Source organism: Euleptes europaea, chromosome 4, assembly GCF_029931775.1.
Source record: "Euleptes europaea isolate rEulEur1 chromosome 4, rEulEur1.hap1, whole genome shotgun sequence".
Lineage (NCBI taxonomy): Eukaryota > Metazoa > Chordata > Lepidosauria > Squamata > Sphaerodactylidae > Euleptes > Euleptes europaea.
Window position 1 is genome coordinate 18,259,451 of NC_079315.1, and position 18,579 is coordinate 18,278,029.

Sequence of the window (18,579 nt, forward strand, 5' to 3'; positions counted from 1 at the left end):
TGGGGGTTAATGTCAGATAAATTCCACAAAGGAGATGCAACAGCCCTGCATGTTCTAATGCAAGTAATTAATTTTGCGTGCCAGCAAAAAGTTCCATCCAAATCAGAATATTTTTTAATGAAGTCCCAACTTATTTTCTTAGCAGCCACGTCAGTATTCTTTTACCTTTGCTTACCTTGCTGAAGGTAAATTTCCGAGAAGCAGTTTTGTTTGCTCAAAATGGGAGAGCGGTAGCTGCTGAAAAGGAAAAGCTTTAACACTGTATTTGTACCATTGTGGCCGATCATGTAAAAGGAGACTTTGCATTCAGAAGGTGGAAATTGTGGTTACTTTTCACTCAGTCTCTCACTCACTCCTAGAATGACAAAGAAGCTTTAAAAAAGTCAGTGCCTAGTCAGATCGACTGAATTTGAAACTCATTAAATGAGCAAACTTAAAGTTTAAAGCTCTCTCAAACGGCGCTGCCTTTTTTGGTAGGGTTGCCAACCTCCAGGTGCTATTACAACTGATCTCCAGCCAATAGAGATCAGTTCACCTGGAGAAAATGGCCGCTTTGGCAATTGGACTCTATGACATTGAAGGCCCTCCCCTCTCCAAACCCCACCCTCCTCAGGCTCCGCCCCAAAAACCTCCCACCGGTGGCGAAGAGGGACCTGGCAACCCTATCCTTTGGTGTCAGGAACTGCCAGGTTTTCAGTAGGAGCATTGTGGATCAGTCATTAGCTGCCTTGCTGAGTTTGCCACCCAGGTCCCAGGACAGAGTAGAGAACTGCAGATTCTACAGCACACATACTTAGGATTGCCAACCTCCAGGTACTAGCTGGAGATCTCCTGCTATTACAACTGATCTCCAGCTGACAGAGATCAGTTTTCCTGGATAAAATGGCAGCTTTGGCCATTGGACTCTATGGCATTGAAGTCCCTCCCCTCCCCAAACCCTGCCCTCCTCAGCCTTCCCCCCAAAATCCTCTCACTGGTGGGCAAAAGGGACCTGGCAACCCTACACATACTAAACATATTATGTGTTCAATCAAGATCTCTGCTCCTAGTCAGGTTCCCTCCACAACCAACACAAGCAGAACATGAATCATTTTTACTTTTATAGCACTTTGTTTTATTTTTCTTCTTAATATCTCTTAATATCAACATATTATATAGGATGGCAATGGTTATAGAACAGTATATTAAGTAGATTAGCGTCCTTTTAATGATATAAAATGAGAGTTTTTGAAAAGGAAATTATTTACCAGTACCCCGAGAAGGGTGAAAAAAGACTGTGTGAATGTGTATTTTTGTTATTGATGTGTTTGTTTTATAAAATTTATAATAAAATATGTTTAAATAATATATTATATTATATAGGATGAAGGACTGGGAGAACGGAAGGAGAAAATGAGGACAAGTAAGAGCACTGAGTCCTTTTGTATTGTGGGGAGACTGAACACTAGGTAAGGTTTTATTTTATGTACCCAGGACTTAAAGATTAGGGGAGGGGATTCCTCTATGTATTTAATTATGGACACAGGGGAAATATGATAGTGGGGGTGGGATGAACCATGGAAGGGGATGTCTAAATGTGGCCAGTATATAGAATCACTGAGTTAGAAAAGAAGGGTTGCTAGCGCTGCCTCAGCAAATGCTGGGAGATTTTTAGGGTGGTGATTGGGATGGGTGTGATGTCACTTCCAAATGACATTCTATGAATTTTCCCTACTCTCTATGGTGAAGACCATAGAGATATAGGGAAATTTCTAGAGTGTTGCTGTGGAGGCCATTTTTTCTCCCACTTCTCAGTTTCTCAGGGGTTGGGCGACTGGGCCAAGGGTTGCCTACTGCAGGGAGGCAGGCAAATGGTAAGCCTAGACAGAAATATACATGCTTCTAGAGGAATAATCACATTTGAGTTGAAACACAGGGTGGTGAGAGAAGGAGGATTCTGCTTCCTTCCATGATTGAAGTTTCCACTTCCAAACCAAAAGGGGCTTGTCAAAAACAACAACATACACACACACACCATCAAACATTTCTACAAGAGAAGAAGAAGAGTTGGTTTTTATATGTCGACTTTCTCTACCACTTAAGGGAGACTCAAACCGGCTTACAATCACCTTCCCTCCCCCTCCCCACAACAGACACCCTGTGAGGTAGGTAGGGCTGAGAAAGTGTGACAAGCCCAAGGTCATCCAGCTGGCTTCGTGTGGAGGAGTGGGGAAACCAATCCAGTTCACCAGATTAGCATCTGCCGCTCATGTGGAGGAAAGGGGAATCAAACCTGGTTCTCCAGATCAGACTCCACTGCTCCAAACCACTGTACAAAATGGCAGAGTGATTTCCTGCTCCTTGGCACAAACCATTGCCTCAACAATTTCCTAGTGTACCAATTTGGTTATCAGTGACAGGCTGACAACCCCAAAAGTCAAATCACAACAGCAAGTACTAATTTACCCTAATGACTGGGATATTCCTATAGAATTAATATTTTTTGCAAATAGGAACGAGTAAACATAAACGCAGAGGCGATGTGTGCATTGCAAAATAGGGGTGTGGATGCTTATTTTGGCCTGTTTCCATATAACTTTAATTAAGGCCAAGCAAACAGTTTACAATGAATTATTTATCATATGCATATAGCCTCACAAAATAACTGCATGTCACTTCTAATTTTCAGTGAAGCAACTCAATGCCGTGGTCAGGCCAATCTTTTGTGGAGGGAAGCATCTAACCTTCTTATTTGAGTTGAGTTGCTGCAGAGGTTAGCAAGCAAACCTAAGGAAACTGCAACCCAAACGTGCTACTACAAGACCCCAGAGAACATTTGTACGTCTACGAAAGTGAGATACAGGACAACCTACAAAAAGACCTGAAACCATTGTATGCATCTTGGGCAATTCCTACAACTTTCTCCAAAGCAAGTGAACATACACATGTCTCACATACGTTACAAGTCTGTACCTTGCTGGATCAGATCATGGTCACACATGAACACATACAGAAGGGCTCTCCAGGGTTTCAGATAGAGGTCTTTCACACCAAAGAACCCCTAATCCCTTTAATTTAGGGTTGCCAACCTCCAGGTACTAGTTGGAGATCTCCTGCTATTCCAACTGATCTCCAGCCGGTCGACATCAGTTCACCTGGAGCACATGGCCGCTTTGGCAATTGTACTCTATGGCATTGAAGTCCCTCCCCTCTGCCAACCCTGCCCTCCTCAGGCTCCACCCCAAAAACCTCACGCCGGTGGCGAAGAGGGACCTTGCAACCCTACTTTAATTGGAGATCCCAGGGATTGAACGGTAACCTTATGCATGCAAAACAGATGCTCTAGCGCTGAGCCACAGCCCCACCCCGGGGGCCTTACAGGCAGGGTTGCCAACCTCCAGGTACTAGCTGGAGATCTCCTGGCTTTCTAGGGTTTTCAAAGCAAGAGACATTCAGAGGTAGTTTGCTGTTGCCTGCTTCCTTGTACTGACCCTGGTCTTCCATTCAAATACTAACCAAGGCCGACCGTGCTTGGCTTTTGAGATAGGGGTAGGAGCAGAACATCTGCTTGGTATGCAGAAGGTCTCGAGTTCAATCCCTGCATCTCCAGTTAAAAGGATAAGGTGGTAGGTGATGTGAAAGACCTCAGCCTGAGACCCTAGAGAGCTGTTGCCAGTCTTAGTAGACAATATGGACCATGATGGACCAGTGGTCTGATTCAGTATGATGCAGTTTCATGTGTTCATGTGAGATCTGGTGAAAGTGGGCTAGCCTGGGCCATCCAGGTCAGAGTGCATTATCTACTGTGTGGGTGTGTAAAGTGCCTTCAAGTCGCAGCCAACTTATGGCGACCCCTTATGGGGTTTTCATGGCAAGAGACTAACAGAGGTGGTTTTGCCAGTGCCTTCCCTCTGCACAGCAACCCTGGTATTCCTTGGTGGTCTCCCATCCAAATACTAACCAGGGCTGACCCTGCTTAGCTTCTGAGATCTGACGAGATCAGGCTAGCCTGGGCCATCCAGGTCAGGGCGCATTATCTACTACACACTCTCAAATACTGACTTTATTATGGATGATTATAAATTAGATTGGGCTATCAATCTTCAGTACTTCAGAATAATACAGGACCAGAGCATTACTTCTTTGCCCAAGGCTTGCTTACTTTGGTTTTGCTTTTAACATGTGAGTATGAGATTTTTTAAAAAAAAGAAAAACAAAGCCAATCTAAGAGGAATGTGGATGACCAGCAAACTTCACCTGCAGCTCAGAATATCCTACAGTTCAGATGCAGCCGTAGTTGGGGGTGGGGAGAGGGACTTCGTTACTTTTATTCTTCTGATATACTCTTTGCTATCTTTCATAGACTTCAGCAAAAGCCAAGCAGAAAACTTTCGAGGTTGGAGGAAACCTACAGGGGATTCCTGAAAATAAATGTTATTTCACATGTCCTCTCCACTAACAGAAAAATACACTTGCAGGTGTCAGATCATCTTAGGGGCTTCAGAAAACCCGATAGCATTTTTCTCCAACTGACAAAAGATTGTGAGAGATTAGGGGGAAAGTAGAAAAACTGGAAGAAATGGTTATCCTTGATGCCTAGCATATCTTGCCATCTGTATTAAAAGGGGAGTTTATTTCTATTGACCAGAGATGCTCGATTGCCCGCCAATCATCTAAGCCAAATCTTCTACACTCTCTTCAGCTGCACTTAAAGAAGAACAGTTGGTTTTTATATACCGGCTTTCTCTACCTTTAAAGGAGAATCAAACCAGTTTACCATCTCCTTCCCTCCCTCCCTCCAACAGACCTTGTGAGGAGGTTTTTATATGCCAACTTTCTCTACCACTTAAGGAAGAATCAAACTGGCTTACAATCACCTTCCCTTCCCCTCCCCACAACAGACACCCTGTGAGGTAGGCGGGGCTGAGAGAGCTCTAAGAGGGCTGTGACTAGCTCAAGGCCACCCAGCTGGCTTCATGTGTAGGAGTGGGGAAACTACCCGGTTCACCTGATTAGCGTCTGCCGCTCACATGGAGGAGTGGGGAATCAAACCCGGTTCTCCAGATCAGAGTCCACCACTCCAAACCACCGCTCTTAATCACTACACCATGCTGGTTCTCTATAGAGGTGGTTTGGAGGGGTGGTGATCACACCATTCTCCCCCCCCCCATGGAGAACCTAGTATGACAACACACAAGCCTGCTGAACAAAGGTATGAGACTATTTTTAAGTTCGTGCACATGTTACCGGTTAAGGAACTGAATGATGTGTTTGAGTGTTCTTAGTGTACTAATGACTAAACTGAGGTTGTCGTACTTTGGACATATTATCAGAAGACCAGAGTCACTGGAAAAGACAATCATGCTGGGAAAAGTTGAAGGCAGCAGGAAAAGAGGAAGACCCAACAAGAGATGGATTGACTCTATAAAGGAAGCCACCGCCCTCAATTTGCAAGATCTGAGCAAGGCTGTTAAGGATAGGACACTTTGGAGAAAATTGGTTCATCGGGTCGCCATGAGTCGGAAACGACTTGACGGCACTTAACACACTGTGTACAAAGGACAAGGGATGGGGACAAAACCAGAGTTAAATTGCTCTGCCTCTACCCACCATTTGCTGTCTTCTGCCCACATCACTGCAACCAAATGTTGCGAATTTCAAACTTTGTGTGGTTGTATACGTTCATGGTTCTGAGCTGCCTGCTCCCCCACTGTTTCCGCTCTTTTAATAGTGGTCGGTCGCTTTGTGGCATCGGAGAAAGTTTGAAATAGAAACAGTGGAGAGGGTTCAAGTCATCCATGCTAAGCGGCTCATGTTTTAATGTACTGGTTGCCTGTTGATAAGTAGATATTAAATTTAAAAACAACATTAATTTTGTTTAACCTTAATGTCACTGAAAGCAAGAAAAGCGTGATGGTAAAAATGGTTGCATTTGATGTAGCTTAATTTTGTGTTTTTTAAATAACCAAATAATCACTTATGCAATACTTGATTGAGTATGCTGATCTCATGACTAAAATAAACATTGTATTGTTATATTCTTGTTTCTTGTTACATATTTACTTTTTTACCAAAACAACAGTGGTCGTTTATGCATGGGTACTTTCACTCCCATTCACCCCCCGTCGGTTGTACCTTGGAGTTATGCTTGAGTTTTCTCTCCATTAGAGATGACCTTGCTGCCAGCTCTCACAAATCCCGGGACTTCTCATCCCTCTATTAAACCGATTCTTCCCTCTCCCCTGAGCTCAGCCCACTTGAAGTTCCCTTGCATAAGGCAAAGCACAGGACACAGACACTTAGATTGTCTCACAGCAAGCAGACAGCCAATTACAAAGCAGCATGTCAAGGGGCGGGGATTCAAATACTTCATGCTTCCTCAGAGTTCTTTCTGAGCAGAAAGCTTTTTAAAACAAGGCTTGGATTTCTCCCCCCCCCCCACTTCCTTTCAAATAACTCCATTTTTGTTTTTGTTCTTAAAATGCTCTTAACATGCTTTTTTATGCAGCAATTGGGTTTCAGGTGGGACTTTTCTCTCACTACAGCCAATTATGAAGCAGCATTTCAAGGGGCGGGGATACAAATTCTTCCTGATTTGAGCTTGGAGACTGCTGGTGCATAATCTCCCAACAGGAAAGCGTGGGCCCAGTGAGCAACAACCTCAGGTAAAACTCACATGCATAAACGATGAGTGTCTTTTCTGCCTAGGGCTTTCAGGCAAAGATCTCCACGTTTTCCCTGATTGTTGGCTATCCAGAGGGCACCAGATCCACAAAGACATGGGCAACATCCAAACATTTTGGGATATTGTACTATTGTGATGCTCTAGCAGCCACCCCCCTATTTTTTCCCCTATGTGAACAAGACAGTCCAGGCAGTGAATGATCGCTATAGTACAGGGGTAGAACAATATCCAACTGTGTGTGGATGCACCTATGGTGAGCGTAATATGGGTCATGCATCTCTTTTTTCCCCCTCCTTTTCTTTCCTTCCTGAAAATAGCCATCATCCTCGCTTTCCAAACACCTGATGAATGCTGTGCATGAGGAGAATATGCAAAGCGGATAGATTAAAGCTCCTGTGCTAATTGATACTAGTGCTCACCAGAGTCTGCAGCCATCTGCAAAAGCAGACAACAGATCAATACTTAATAATGAGGATTTCCACTACCCGATATTGCCCTGGAGTATTCTCTGCTTGATGGTAGATGCTCCTGCTGTTATTTAAAGCAGGTTGTCTTACATTTACCAGCATTTCTGGATGCCTTACATGTACCCGGGGTCTGTTTTTCCCTTCCCTTCTCTTTTATTGAGCCCTGTGGCGCAGAGTGGTAAGTGGCAGTACTGCAGTCAAAAGCTCTGCTCACAACCTGAGTTCGATCCCGACGGAAGTCGGCTTCAGGTAGCCGGCTCAAGGTTGACTCAGCCTTCCATCCTTCCGAGGACGGTAAAATGAGTACCCAGCTTGCTGGAGGTAAAGGGAAGATGACTGGGGAAGGCACTGGCAAACCACCCCGTAAACAAAGTCTGCCTAGTAAACGTCGGGATGTGACGTCACCCCATGGGTCAGGAATGACCCGGTACTTGCACCTTTACCCTCTCTTTTATTAGAATCCCTTATGGTCATTCCTCCTTATGTTTTCTGCACTTAGTAAGCCCATCCACTCCAATGAAGGTTGCCGATCCTGTATGTTTTTATCCTGATCCATATTTGCCAGCTGTGAGGAAGCAACATAGAAACTTACACAAGAGAAATCAGAAACTAATAGTGGTGATTATGCGGCATCGTCATGTTCCCACCATCCCCAGCACTGGCGGTAGGGTGGCCAACTTCCAGATACGTGCTGGAGATCTCCCACTATTACAACTGATCTCCAGCTGACAGAGATCAGTTCACCTAAAGAAAATGGCCACTTTGGCAATTGGACTCTGTGGCATTGAAATCCCTCCCCTCTCCAAACCCCACCCTCCTCAGGCTCCTCCTAAAAAACTTCCCACCGGTGGCAAAGAGGGACCTTGCAACCCTAACTGGGGGGGGGGGGGTTTCCCCTGTGAGTCAGTTGTTGGCCAGAGGAGGCCTAGCTAGACCTCAGAACAGAGAGGGGAGGGGAGTTACAGCCACTTTCTTCCTCTTCTCTTGGAAGGGTTGCCAACCTCCAGGTGCTGCCTGGATTTCCCACTATTACAACTGATCCCCAGATGACAGGGGTCAGTTCCCCTGGAGAAAATGGCTACTTTGGAGGGTAGGCTCTATACCAATGTAGTTGGTCCCTCTCCTCCCTAAACCCCTCATTCCCCAGGCTCCACCCCCAAATCTCCAGGTATTTCCCAACTCACAATTGGCAACCCTATCTCTGGGACCCTCCCTCACAGCCTGGAGTGTGCCCAGTTCCTTACTCCCAGGCCTGCTGGAACAGTTCCCTCTCCCCCCCTCCCAAGCTCTGCAGATCCAATTGAGCCCTTGCCCCCTCATGAGGAATCCCAGACTTGCGGGAGTGCAGCAGGCCAACCTGGCCTTTCCCGTGGCTCCCTCTGAGCCCTTCCCTCAGCTGCCAAGTAGCTGTTCCATGCCTTGGCCATTCCGGCTGGCGCTTCAAAGGGGCTGGCTGCTTCTGAGATGGCCCAGCTAGGTGGCAGCATCACACATGCCTGCCCAGCCACTGCCCAAGTCACCTGTGGCTTTATTGGGTGGCCACTATGGGAGGGAACACTGGCAGTGGTGGGGGTAAGTCTGGGCTTATTCTCAGAGAGTGGCACATGAAACGCTGCACCCCATTCAGCTTTTCAGCATCTGATATCACTATTCTAAGTGCAGTCTGAATTGGCAGTGACTGATCAGAAGGATTGCCAGCTCTGGGCTGGGAAATACCTGGAGATTTGAGGGTGGGGCATGAGGAGGGTGGGGTTTAAGGAGGGGACTTCAATGCCACAAAGTCCAATTGCTAAAGCAGCCATTTTCTCCTGGTGAACTGATCTCCATCGGCTGGAGATCAGTTGTAATAGCGGGAGATCTCCAGCTAGTACTTGGAGGTTGGCAACCCTAGTTAGGGCTGTTAAAAAAAAAACAAATTCAGTTTGATTCGGATTCAGCTGAATTCGGCCCATTTTTATTCGGGAAGTGTCGAATTCCAAACTCCCCCTATTCGGATTTAGGGAATTTGGCTTGAAATTTGGAGTTTGCGAATAAATTCGGCCATTTAAAACCATTAAAAACACATTCCCGCCTTTCCGCGGCTCTGGGGAAGGCATTTTTGGAGGTAGAGGTCCCAAAATTTCATGGTAGCTTGGAGGTACCCTACTTGCAAGAACCCCCAAGTTTGGTGAAGATTGGGTCGGGGGATCCCGTGTTATGGGGTCTGGAAGCGGTCCCCCCATCTGCCCATTGGAATGAATGGGAGCCGGCAATCCTTAATGTGCATCTTGATAGCGGCAAATCCAAGGCAAAACCTCCCATTGTTTCTCATTGGCTATTTATGCATGGGAGGTTTTGCTTTGGATTTGCTGCTCTCTAGATGCACATTTTCTCCATCTGTATTCTCAAAACTCTGCAGGGGAGCTTATTGTTGAGATTTGGAAATTTGGATGGGGGGAATGTGCATCTAGAGAGTGGCAAATCCAAGGCAAAACCTCCCATTGTTTCTCATTGGCTATTTATGCACAGGAGGTTTTGCTTTGGATTTTCCGCTTTCTAGGTGCACATTTCCCCCAGCCAAATTCTCAAAACTCTGCAGGGGGGCTTATTGTTGAGATTTGAGAATTAGGATGGGGAAAATGTGCATCTAGAGAGCGGCAAATCCAAGGCAAAACCTCCCATTGTTGCAGACTGATAAAAGGCGGCATTGTTTACAATTTGCTTCGCTTTACCTTGGGAGCAAAGCCCCACCACGGATCTTACTTCCGAGTAAGCAGGCCGGAGGATCAGGACTGCCTGCCCTTTCCTCTACATTTCGCTTCCTCCTGTCACCACTTCCTCAGCCCCGGGGACACCCAACAAAGACCGGGGGTGGGCTGAGGGAGGAGACAACGTGGCTGAGTTGTCACTGTCAGGGGAAAGGAGAAATCCTGAGCAGGGACACCTGCGGGGGGCTGGGGAGGGGGGAAATAAGCAGGATGCTGCATTGTACGGCACATGACACCATTGGCACATACACACATACACGCCCGCTACACGCCATTCCCTCCCCCCATCGCGCAAAAGATGGCAAAAGCTTGGATTCTACGGACACGGCCCACAGAGGCAATCAACCCCCCCCCGAGCAGAACAGCCCCCCCATGACAAGAAGACGCAAATTCCAAACGAAGGAGAATGGGGCAGCCAGAGAGAGAGACTCACCAACCCACACTGACCTCCAGGCGAAGGTGGCAACAAGTGTAAACAGCAAAAAAACCACTAGCGCAGAGGCAATCAATCCCCCCAGCAGAACAGCCCCCCCTTTGGCTTCTCCCCCCCCCCACACACAGAATCTCCCCCCACACACACACACAGGAAAAAAGTTATAGAGAAAAGCCCCCAAATGGATCAAACTGTGAATGTCTTCTCTTCCAGCAGAAGCAGGGGTCAGGAGGAGTAATCCAATCGGATTCCAGCAAGCAGCAGCAGGTCAGCTCAGCTCAGGATCTCTCACGATCACCACAGGAGCAGCAGCAATGTAAGGAATACAGACTCACACACACAGACTCTCTGGCCATTTATGCACGGGAGGTTTTGCCTTGGATTTGCTGCTCTCTAGATGCACATTTTCCCCATCCAGATTCTCAAAACTCTGCATGGGAGCTTATTGTTGAGTTTTGAGAATTTGGATGGGGGAAATGTGCATCTAGAGAGCAGCAAATCCAAAGCAAAATCTCCCATGCATAAATGGCCTCTCTCTCCTACCCCCGCACAGCAACCCGGGACCACTTACACGCAACCCCCCGCACGGGGATCTCTCTCTCACACACACAGACACATTCTCTCCCCCCCGGGCTGCGCAGCAACCCGGGACCACACACATGCAACCCCTCCCCCATGGGGATGTCTCTCTCTCACACACAGACACTCTCTCTTTCTCTCCCCAGGCCGCGCAGCGGCTGGGCTCACGCACTCATCCACAACTAATTGGCCAGAAGAAGACCCAGCTTGGCCACCTATTGGCCACGGGAGAATGCTGATTCGGGGTCACCGAATTTGTATGAATTTATCCGGCGTCCACCTGAACTCCCCAAGTTCGGTTCATTGTTGTCCCGCCTTTTTTTACTTTGGTTCTATCTGAACTAGAAACTGCCGAATCAGGGGGAAATTTGGCTGTTTTTCAGTTCGGATAGAACCGAATCGACGGTCTAACCCTAGTGACCGATCAGGAAAGCGATACTGGGGTTGGAATGGGTAGGTTGATGGAAATGTTGATTCAGTATGAGGTGGTGGACTGATTCTATAAGGGAAGCCATGGCCCTAATTTTGCAAGACCTGAGCAAGGCTGTAAATGATAGGACGTTTTGGAGGACAATGATTCATAGGGTCGCCATGAGTCGGAAGTGACTTGATGGCACTTAACACACACACACACGAGGCAGTGATTTAAAAAATGGCAAATTCTATGCTAAGGATTATCAAGGAAGAGATGGAAGATAAAACAGTCAGTGTAACACCCTTATAATATGGTGGCATTTTGAATACTGTGTGCAGCTCTTTAGTTTTTTTAAAAAAATGATTAAGGTGTACATCATTATACTGAAATCTAAATCTGACCCTAGAGTATGGATCAAAAAATCCACATAATGGGGCCAGGGTCAGACTGGATAAATTTTTATCCAAGCCTGAGGGAAGCCCATGTTTGCAGAAAAATCTGAACTTAAAAAAACGGGATGGTGGTGCTGATTTAAAACCCATCAAAATAATAGAAACATTTGTAGCTTTAAGAGATTAATTCCCACTGAGATCTTATGAGACTACATTCTGAGATCTTGTTGGCCATTTGGGGGGTTGTCAGACCACCACAACTAAACCTTTGAAGTCTTGGGTTTCTGTCAGTCAAAGGTTGGGGAGGGGAGATTGAAAAACATAGAAGATGGAAGGGAAGGATATGAATAAGAAAAGGGAGGGAAGAGAGTGAAGCTAAAGGGGAGAGGGCAGAAAAAGGTAGGTGGGAAAGAATAAAGGGGCAAGGGTGCTTAGAGAAAAAGCTAACGATTATGCGGCCTGATGAAGATAGGTTGGTTGGGTTGGAGGGAGAGAAGGAAGCAGGAACAATTGAGAGACTATGGGGATTGCCAGGGAATGAGAAAGAGGAAATTGTGTGTGAAGGGGGATACAAGAAGAGAATGAGATGCCCCCTTGAGGCCCTGTGGATCCTTTGCTTGTAATGCAGGTTTATAAAATTGTTCATGGGGTGGAGAAAGTCAATCGAGATCTTACAACCATTGATTTATATCAATTACATCACTCGGTGAAAAAAAATAAGAGTGTTTTTCATCTGCTTCAATGTTCACTGATTTCAACAACTAGTTCCCTGTCTTCCTGCCCTTCACAAATGAGCTGTTCCACTAGTGCTTATAAGTGGTATTTTTTTAATGATGCCCATACTTGATTGATTTAACTGGCACTATCCATCGGCTGTAATTTGTTTTTGAAAAAATGATGCACACACATCATCAACTGAGCTAATGGTATGCTATAGCGTACCTAGGCAAAGTTAACCAGAAGAAGTGGAATGAATTTGAACTTATGCTCATAAGGACTACAACAATAACTACAGAGTCCCCCGAAGAAGCCCCTTGGGCAAAACACGTAAGGAATTTTTATTCTGAGTAATACAAAATCTTTTTACCTATTTTGCACCATTGGCCTTGGTCTTATATTTCCTTTTCACTAGGGCTATCACTAGATTAAAGACATTTTAGTCATTTCATTGTATGAGTTTTAGTTGATTTATCCATTGATTAACCAGTCTATCAATTTATTGATTAAATCCACTTAAATTTGCATTTGAAGAAAAGCACTATTTTGGAAGAAGAACGTACTTTGTTTTTAGTGATGTACGAACTTGGAGCAGGAGGCAGTATCATAAAAGAGGAATTCCCTTCTATGTGTGAGGAAAAAATGGAATGCCTCTGTGAGGAAATAAAAAACCCTGTGTGTCTCTGTGTGTATGTATATAGAAAAGTATATGCATTAGAATTAATTTAAGGTCTTTATGTGTATTAGGTTGCCAGGTCCCTTTTCGCCACCAGCAGGAGGTATTGGGGGCGGAGCTTGAGGAGGGCGGGTTTGGGGAGGGGAGGGACTTCAATGTCATAGAGTCCAATTGCCAAAGTGGCCATTTTCTCCAGGTGAGCTGGAGATCAGTTGTAATAGCAGGAGATCTCCAGCTACTACTTGGAGGTTGGCAACCCTAAGTAGAACGCTAAGAATGAAGACAATTCTCCTGTATCCAGTTCTGCATTTTTCTATCAAGTTGGTGTTCAAGAATACAGAATACAGTTGTTTGGATCTGAAGAGAAACGAATTGTTCTTGTACTTGGGAAACAAGCACCTAGGGCCAAACATTAACCAATCCCGAGTATCCTGACAGCCTCTTCTTAGATGGAGCCAATCACCAGGGAGTCTTGCGCAGATTTTTATTAACATTTTTACTATTAAATACTTGCATTAACATTTTCTCTTTCCCCCCAAAAAAAACAACAATTCTGCTTTCAGATACTCAAGGGCATTTTTAACTAGATGTGACTGATTCTTCGTGGCAGATTCTTAAAAATACCCTATGCAGATAGAGTCTGTAGATGTGGGGCTGAATGCCCTGATTCCCTGTCCCACATACTCCTAGAATGCCATCTATACGACACTTCAAGAGACAATTTAATAAAACCTTTAATTCTGAATTCCTACTCAACTAACAGGAAAACACTTCAGAAACTATTAGCTGATTGGGACCCAGAAACACTAAATAATACACTAAATAATACTAATAAATCAACAAATAAATCAACACTAAATAATAAACTGTATTTAAACTAGCTTTTAACATTCAAATTTTAATTTCAGCTTTTGTATATTCCTTTAAACATATTATGCCAATAAAGGTATTTGTATTTGTATTTTAACTAGATGTGTCACCTTTTCACACGTTGGGTTTGGGTCCCCCAACCTGATGCTCATTCATGTCAGAGGGCAGCTATTGTGAACTAATTTCCAAACTGCTGCAAGAGCATGATTCAGATTGGGAACACAGGGTTCGAGGAGAAGGGGTTTCAGCCTATACTGGATCATAGGCAGCTAAGGATCCCCAACTCCTCAGTAGCCACATTCAGCTATCACAATAAATACTTGCTTGGCACGTCTACTGAGATGTAACATTTTGGGGTAGCCTCAGTTGCTGTATATTTTCTTTTGTTTACAGCGGATGGGATTTCCGGCAAAAGATTCTTCTCATCATCTGCTCTTAAAGTCAAGTATACTCTCTACTGTAGTGGAAGAACTAGCTTCCTTTATGTTCCTTTCTTCCAGGTTGGGTTGCCAACCTCCAGGTGGTAGCTGGAGATCTCCCACTATTACAACTGAACCCCAGCTGATAGAGATCAGTTCACCTGCAGAAAACGGCCGCTTTGGCCATTGGTCTCTATGGCATTGAAGTCCCTCCCCAAACCCCTCCCTCCTCAGGCTCCGCCCCAAAAACCTCCCACTGCTGGTGAAGAGGGACCTGGCAACCCTACTTCCAGGTGTCTCCATCTGGTTATGGACAAGGCTCCGGACATGCATCTGAGGAGGCAGCAGTGGGAACCTCCAGGCTCTGAAGTCTCACAGGAACCGAGTTCATAGCCAGGCTTACTTGCCTGTCATTCCTGACATGGCTAGGGTTGCCAACTGCCAGGTAGTAGCAGGAGATCTCCTGCTAATTCAACTGATCGCCAGCCGATAGAGATCAGATCACCTGGAGAAAAATGGCCGCTTTGGCAATTGGACTCTATGGCATTGAAGTCCCTCCCCAAACCCCACCCTCTTTAGGCTCCGCCCCAAAATCTCCCGCTGGCTGTGAAGAGGAACCTGGCAACCCTAGACAGGGCTGCCTGCCCAAAGCTCTGTGAAGGCCTTCACTCTTGACCCTGAAGCTCCAACTCAGGCCCTGGCCACTGCTGACGAGAGCCTTTTCTAGTCTGCTGGAGGAGGACAGGAGTGGCTCACCACACTGGTGGTGGTTGCATCCCTTCCGGCCTGCCCAGGTTCACTTCCAGCAGGGCCGATTGTGCTGTGGGCCAGTGCTTGCCCCTCCACAGGCCCCATGCATCACACTTTGTTCACAATGGGCATGAACACAGCTTCTTGTTGTGTTCATACATTCCTCTCCCTCCTCCACGCATTCATGGGGTGTGGTTGATGGATTTCCGGTTCGAGCAGACTTGCGTCAAATTCTAATTTGCTGTGATAGCTAAATGCTAGCACCGGAGTTAACTGGCGTTTGTTTTCTCTTGTTAGACTGGGATTATTAACCTTGGCTTAATCCCAGTTTACTATCTTGGGAGAAACCCAAGCCTCGTTTTTAAAAGCCTTCTGCTCAGAAAGAACTCAGAGGAAGCAAAAAGTATTTGAATCCCCGCCCCTTGACATGCTGCTTTGTAATTGGCTGTGTGCTTGCTGTGAAAGAAACCAAGCTTCTGTGTCCTGCACTTTGCCTTATGCATGGGTATTCCAAGAGGGCTGAGCTCAGGGGAGAGGGAAAAATCGGGTTAATAGAGGGACGGGAAGTTCCAGGATTTGTGAGGGCTGGCAGCGAGATCATCTCTGAAGGAGGGAACACGCAGGCATAACTCCAAGAAACTACCGAGACAGACGGAGGGTGAACGTGAGTGAAAGTACCCAGGCATAAACGACCTCAGACAAGGACATTGAATACAAACAGAGCTGTGTATACCGTGTGCTGAAATTCTACACTCAGGCAATCCAAATTCCTCAGCAAGGAAAGTAATTCCTGCAACCTACCTAAATTATGTCCACTGAGGGGAAAATGGTACTTTGCTCTTGTTTAGCACAACTTATTCTATTTATTGTTTAAAATAATTTGTTCTGGTTCTGCTAGTCACGGAGAGCGGCAAGGAGATTTAGAAGCACTGAAGCCCTCGTTGCAACTTTGTTTAGAGACTCCTCTGAGACGCCAACAGTCATGCTCCACATGCTTTCAAGCATATCACCTACCGTCGTAAGGCCTCAAAACTTTTGTGTGGGGGCAATGAAAGGTGAGATTCTGAAGAAAATTCTGAGCCAGGACCACGTCCTGGGCCATTTCTTTCCTCCTGCAGAAACGTGGCATGCATATAGCCCCGAACAGAAACAGACACATTTGCGAGCAACCAACTTTGCCGTGGCTCCGGGCAACGGAAAGCCGTTTGCATCCGTTCCCATTTCCTCGCACGCAACTTTCAAGGGGTTGCAGGGACCGTTCCTTGTTTGGTGGCAGGTCCAGAGGCGTGGGGAGCAACGGGCAGGGGATGTGCTGCTCTGGGGAACGCCAGGCAGCTCCCCCTCTGACAGGTAACTGATTGGATTAAGAGGCCCGCCTGACAGCATGTCTATTTAGCCACGCCGGCTAATCAACCTCCCCATCCTGCCTGCTAATAAATCCTGCGCTGGGGACCATTCCGCTTGATGATCTCTCCTTGGGGAGTTTTTAAGGCTTCTCCGCGAGAAAACTACTCCGAGTCTATTAAAAATTGGAGCGGTGCAGTTGTCAGGTAGTCCCAGGGAGTCTCGGGAGGTGCCCATCACCCAGGTGGAGGTACCTATTACATATTCAAGCAACAACCATGGAGGGGGGGAAAGAATGGGGCTTTCTTGGAGGAAACGGAAATTATAATCAAGTTGACGGAACGTTCGCCAACATTTTTTATAGCAGGCTAAGGGACGGTGGGGGGGGGATACCACCGTGCACTCGCAACACAATAGAACCCGGGGCTGAAAATGTGCCTCGCCTGTTTACTGAAAGGATTAAGTGAAACATAATTGTTCCTTGGCTCAGAGATACAGAAGCTGCTGCCCATGTTTCCAGAGCCAGCCAGTTTTCGAGAGCCAAGAGCAAGCTATCTCTTGGCCCTCCAGGTACAGTCTGTTGGCCTAATAATTCAGCAATCGGAGTATTTAACTTGCTTCGCCGTGTGTGAGGGGAGCAGAGAGACTGTCTCCTGCAATACATTTTGTTGGGGAAGGGTCCTAAAGGACACCCTGGATGAATAAATTAGGAGGCAGTAATTGTCAGATCTATAATATCTGTATGAAAGATACATAAATAAATTAAAGTTTTAATTATTTTACTGGGCTGGTCATTGGAGGATGAGGTGGGAGGGGTGCCTCAACTCAAACCAAATGAAACCGGGCGACAGGAGAGACTTCCATCTCTTGTTTAACTGCTATGGATTTATTCTCTTCTATTAGCACAAAGGAGCATTAAAAACCAATTTCCTTTGTTGCCTAAGATAAAAAAAATATGTTAATGAATTTCACTTCACTGACATCTGTCTCTCAAAGGTTATGGTTAGGGTTGCCAGGTCCCTCTTCGCCACCGGCGGGAGGTTTTGGGGGCGGAGCCTGAGGAGGGCGGGGTTTGGGGAGGGGAGGGACTTCAATGCCATTGAGTCCAGTTGCCAAAGCGGCCATTTTTTCCAGATGAACTGATCTCTATCAGCTGGAGATCTGTTGTAATAGCAGGAGAACTCCAGCTAGTACCTGGCGGTTGGCAACCCTAGTTATGGTAGTACTTCTTCGTGCAAAGCCAGGGTTTTACTTTCTTTCATGTTTGTTTCTTTTTAAAACACCCTTAAAAGTTCTTGAACTGTTCCTTGTGCATATTTTACATATGCAGGTAACACCTTCGAAACAAGATATCTGTTCGGTGATCAGTTTGCAAGTTACATATAAACGCTGTCAACGAGCCTATCTAGGAGAGAATCTCCTCCTTAAAAGCAAAGAGGCGGGGGGGGGGAAATAAACTTAAATTGAAGGCTGGGAGGGATTAGATGGACAGGATCTTGTCAAATAGAGCAGAGGTTCCCAACCTTTTTGAGCGTGTGGGCACCTTGAGAATTCTGACATAGCATGGTGGATGCAGCCACAATATGGCTGCAACTAAATGACTGCCGCGAGAGGCAGAGCCAGCCACAAAATAGCTGTTGCAGGCAGCTTACCTTCCGTAACATAGTGAAGATCCTTGTGCTGTGGTGGCAACTGTTGCCAAAGCAACATTTTAAAAAAAAAATCTGCACAGGCAATCAAATCTCCAATGGCCAGTCAGAAGCCTCGCTGGGCCAAAGCCCCATCTGGCTCCACCCACTTTCTAAACATAGATGGCAGGCATCACATTGGGGCACAGTACACACGGGCATCACATTGGGGATACCTGCAGTAGAGCATTCCAAGCATAGGGAGAAGCGAAAGAAAATCCACAGAAAGGAAGGAAGGAAGGAAGGAAGGAAGGAAGGAAGGAAGGAAGGAAGGAAGGAAGGAAGGAAGGAAGGAAGGAAGGAAGAAAGAAAGAAAGAAAGAAAGAAAGAAAGAAAGAAAGAAAGAAAGAAAGAAAGAAAGAAAGAAAGAAAGAAAGAGCCTAACACACCCAAAGAGCATAATATAAATGTCAAGAAC